Source organism: Rutidosis leptorrhynchoides, chromosome 1, assembly GCF_046630445.1.
Source record: "Rutidosis leptorrhynchoides isolate AG116_Rl617_1_P2 chromosome 1, CSIRO_AGI_Rlap_v1, whole genome shotgun sequence".
Classification (NCBI taxonomy): Eukaryota; Viridiplantae; Streptophyta; class Magnoliopsida; order Asterales; family Asteraceae; genus Rutidosis; species Rutidosis leptorrhynchoides.
Window position 1 is genome coordinate 341,319,558 of NC_092333.1, and position 4,703 is coordinate 341,324,260.

Below are 4,703 nucleotides of genomic sequence, written 5' to 3' on the forward strand. Positions count from 1 at the left end.
TATATGAGACATTTTTCAAAGACTGCATTCATTTTAAAACAAACCATAACCTTTATTTCATCAATAAAGGTTTAAAAAGCTTTACGTAGATTATCAAATAATGATAATCTAAAATAACATGTTTACACACGACCATTACATAATGGTTTACAATACAAATATGTTACAACAAAATAAGTTTCTTGAATGCAGTTTTTACACAATATCATACAAGCATGGACTCCAAATCTCGTCCTTATTTAAGTATACGACAGCGGAAGCTCTTAATAATCACCTGAGAATAAACATGCTTAAAACGTCAACAAAAATGTTGGTGAGTTATAGGTTTAACCTATATATATCAAATCATAATAATAGACCACAAGATTTCATATTTCAATACACATCCAATACATAGAGATAAAAATCATTCATATGGTGAACACCTGGTAACCGACATTAATAAGATGCATATATAAGAATATCCCCATCATTCTGGGACACCCTTCGGATATGATATAAATTTCGAAGTACTAAAGCATCCGGTACTTTGGATGGGGTTTGTTAGGCCCAATAGATCTATCTTTAGGATTCACGTCAATTAGGGTGTCTGTTCCCTAATTCTTAGATTACCAGACTTAATAAAAAGGGGCATATTCAATTTCGATAATTCAACCATAGAATGTAGTTTCACGTACTTGTGTCTATTTTGTAAATCATTTATAAAACCTGCATGTATTCTCATCCCAAAAATATTAGATTTTAAAAGTGGGACTATAACTCACTTTCACAGATTTTTACTTCGTCGGGAAGTAAGACTTGGCCACTGGTTGATTCACGAACCTATAACAATATATACATATATATCAAAGTATGTTCAAAATATATTTACAACACTTTTAATATATTTTGATGTTTTAAGTTTATTAAGTCAGCTGTCCTCGTTAGTAACCTACAACTAGTTATCCACAGTTAGATGTACAGAAATAAATCGATAAATATTATCTTGAATCAATCCATGACCCAGTGTATACGTATCTCAGTATTGATCATAACTCAAACTATATATATTTTGGAATCAACCTCAACCCTGTATAGCTAACTCCAACATTCATATATAGAGTGTCTATGGTTGTTCCGAAATATATATAGATGTGTCGACATGATAGGTCGAAACATCGTATACGTGTCTGTGGTATCTCAAGATTACATAATATACAATACAAGTTGATTACGTTATGGTTGGAATAGATTTGTTACCAATTTTCACGTAGCTAAAATGAGAAAAATTATCCAATCTTGTTTTACCCATAACTTCTTCATTTTAAATCCGTTTTGAGTGAATCAAATTGCTACGGTTTCATATTGAACTCTATTTTGTGAATCTAAACAGAAAAAGTATAGGTTTATAGTCGGAAAAATAAGTTACAAGTCGTTTTTATAAAGGTAGTCATTTCAGTCGAAAGAACGACGTCTAGATGACCATTTTAGAAAACATACTTCCACTTTGAGTTTAACCATAATTTTTGGATATAGTTTCATGTTAATAATAAAAATCATTTTCTCAGAATAACAACTTTTAAATCAAAGTTTATCATAGTTTTTAATTAACTAACCCAAAACAGCCCGCGGTGTTACTACGACGGCGTAAATCCGGTTTTACGGTGTTTTTCGTGTTTCCAGGTTATAAATCATTAAGTTAGCATATGATATAGATATAGAACATGTGTTTAGTTGATTTTAAAAGTCAAGTTAGAAGGATTAACTTTTGTTTGCGAACAAGTTTAGAATTAACTAAACTATGTTCTAGTGATTACAAGTTTAAACCTTCGAATAAGATAGCTTTATATGTATGAATCGAATGATGTTATGAACATCATTACTACCTTAAGTTCCTTGGATAAACCTACTGGAAAAGTGAAAAATGGATCTAGCTTCAACGGATCCTTGGATGGCTCGAAGTTCTTGAAGCAGAATCATGACACGAAAACAAGTTCAAGTAAGATCATCATTTGAAATAAGATTGTTATAGTTATAGAAATTGAACCAATTTTGAATATGATTATTACCTTGTATTAGAATGATAACCTACTGTAAGAAACAAAGATTTCTTGAGGTTGGATGATCACCTTACAAGATTGGAAGTGAGCTAGCAAACTTGAAAGTATTCTTGATTTTATGTAACTAGAACTTGTAGAATTTATGAAGAACACTTAGAACTTGAAGATCGAACTTGAGAGAGATCAATTAGATGAAGAAAATTGAAGAATTAAAGTGTTTGTAGGTGTTTTTGGTCGTTGGTATATGGATTAGATATAAAGGATATGTAATTTTGTTTTCATGTAAATAAGTCATGAATGATTACTCATATTTTTGTAATTTTATGAGATATTTCATGCTAGTTGCCAAATGATGGTTCCCACATGTGTTAGGTGACTCACATGGGCTGCTAAGAGTTGATCATTGGAGTGTATATACCAATAGTACATACATCTAAAAGCTGTATATTGTACGAGTACGAATACGGGTGCATACGAGTAGAATTGTTGATGAAACTGAACGAGGATGTAATTGTAAGCATTTTTGTTAAGTAGAAGTATTTTGATAAGTGTATTGAATTCTTTAAAAAGTGTATAAATACATATTAAAACACTACATGTATATACATTTTAACTGAGTCGTTAAGTCATCGTTAATCGTTACATGTAAGTGTTGTTTTGAAACCTTTAGGTTAACGATCTTGTTAAATGTTGTTAACCCAATGTTTATAATATCAAATTAGATTTTAAATTATTATATTATCATGATATTATCATGTATGAATATCTCTTAATATGATATATATACATTAAATGTCTTTACAACGATAATCGTTACATATATGTCTCGTTTAAAAATCATTAAGTTAGTAGTCTTGTTTTTACATATGTAGTTCATTGTTAATATACTTAATGATATGTTTACTTATCATAGTATCATGTTAACTATATATATATCCATATATATGCCATCATATAGTTTTTACAAGTTTTAACGTTCGTGAATCACCGGTCAACTTGGGTGGTCAATTGTCTATATGAAACATATTTCAATTAATCAAGTCTTAACAAGTTTGATTGCTTAACATGTTGGAAACATTTAATCATGTAAATATCAATCTCAATTAATATATATAAACATGGAAAAGTTCGGGTCACTACAGTGTGTTCCACCATGTCAGAGCGCCATCCAATAGCGTGCAGGATGCATACTTAGTCATGTTCGCGTCAGAGCAGTTGCTAACACGAAACATCGATTCCAACTTCTCAAACCATCTTGTTAACCCAACTGGCACTTTCGTTCCACTGAAATTGTGGGGCTTGCAGCTCTAAAATTCTTTGTAAGTGCACCCATTCTGAACGTTTTGGTTGGCCGGTGGGGGTTGTGCAGGACCGGCATTCGCCATAGCTGCGGCTACTCGAGCAGCCACCATTTCCTCAATTTGTGCTGCGGTGGGCATTTCTCTCGGACCTCTTCAATTTTCCATTGATCTTCCAATCAAAAATTTTGACTCAAGTCAAAATCCATTATCCAATAGTTAAATATGCTATATTAATATAGTAATCTACTATTCAATCAACACAATACATGTCAACTAAGCATGGCAAATGATATTGCTCTAAACATACATATTATTCGACGCAATATCACTTATATTTCATAGGTTTTCACCATCTACAAAGACATTCAATGAGAATTTCACGAGAAAAACGACAAAAGTGGACAAGAGCTTGAAGTTTGAAGAAACGATGATAAAACGATAGTTTTAACCAAATTTATATCAAGAAACGTTTATCCGAATGAAAGTACAAGATAATTGAAGAAAAGAGTTCAAATGGAAAGTGCCAAGTCAATTTAACGTCAACACGGGATCAACATAGAACAAATGAAAAAGAAAAATAAAGAAAACTGCCATTATCTCTTACGCGAATCATGTAGATCTACACGAAACGCGTAGTAATTTAGCCTTACGCGAATCGTGTGACCTCTACACGAAACGCGTAATGTTAGGCCGAATTTAATCATTCATCAGATAAGGGCGGCTGCTTTTTGGAGATAAAAACTAATTCTTTTGATAAATGATGTACAACAAGGAATCAACCACAGATCACCTACTATCTCCATGTTAAATACGGAGTACGTTCAGAGTTGAAGGTGTACAGAAAATATTAGACAACAACACATACAACAATTACTATAGTTAAATATATTGTCATTTTATTACTCTGTAAAATTAGTTTCAATTATTTAGGGGGTATTGTTCGTGATTAAGGGTGTTATTGTACGCGTGAAAGGGGTGTTATTATTGTAATTTTCTACCGTTTGAAGTTAATGAAAGTGAAGATATTTTAGTAAGTTTACTCTGTTAAAATTATCGTTGTTATTATGTTTGCATATCCATATTTTTATGTTTACCCTAGCGTAATGAATAGCTAAATTTTCATAGTGTTTGCTTAGATGTAGAGCCCCTAGTGAAATGGATTGTTATAAATTGTAAAAGTTAAAATGTAACTTTAGTATTTTTAATATTGAGCCTAGTTAAAAGAACCATTATTGTGTAATTAGGTATTTAACTCTTGCCACTTAATTTATTAAATTTAAATAACGAAAGTTGTTTTTATTTACATAAATTAAGCTTCAACATTAAAATGATCTAGACGAATTTATGGATAAATTATTAACAC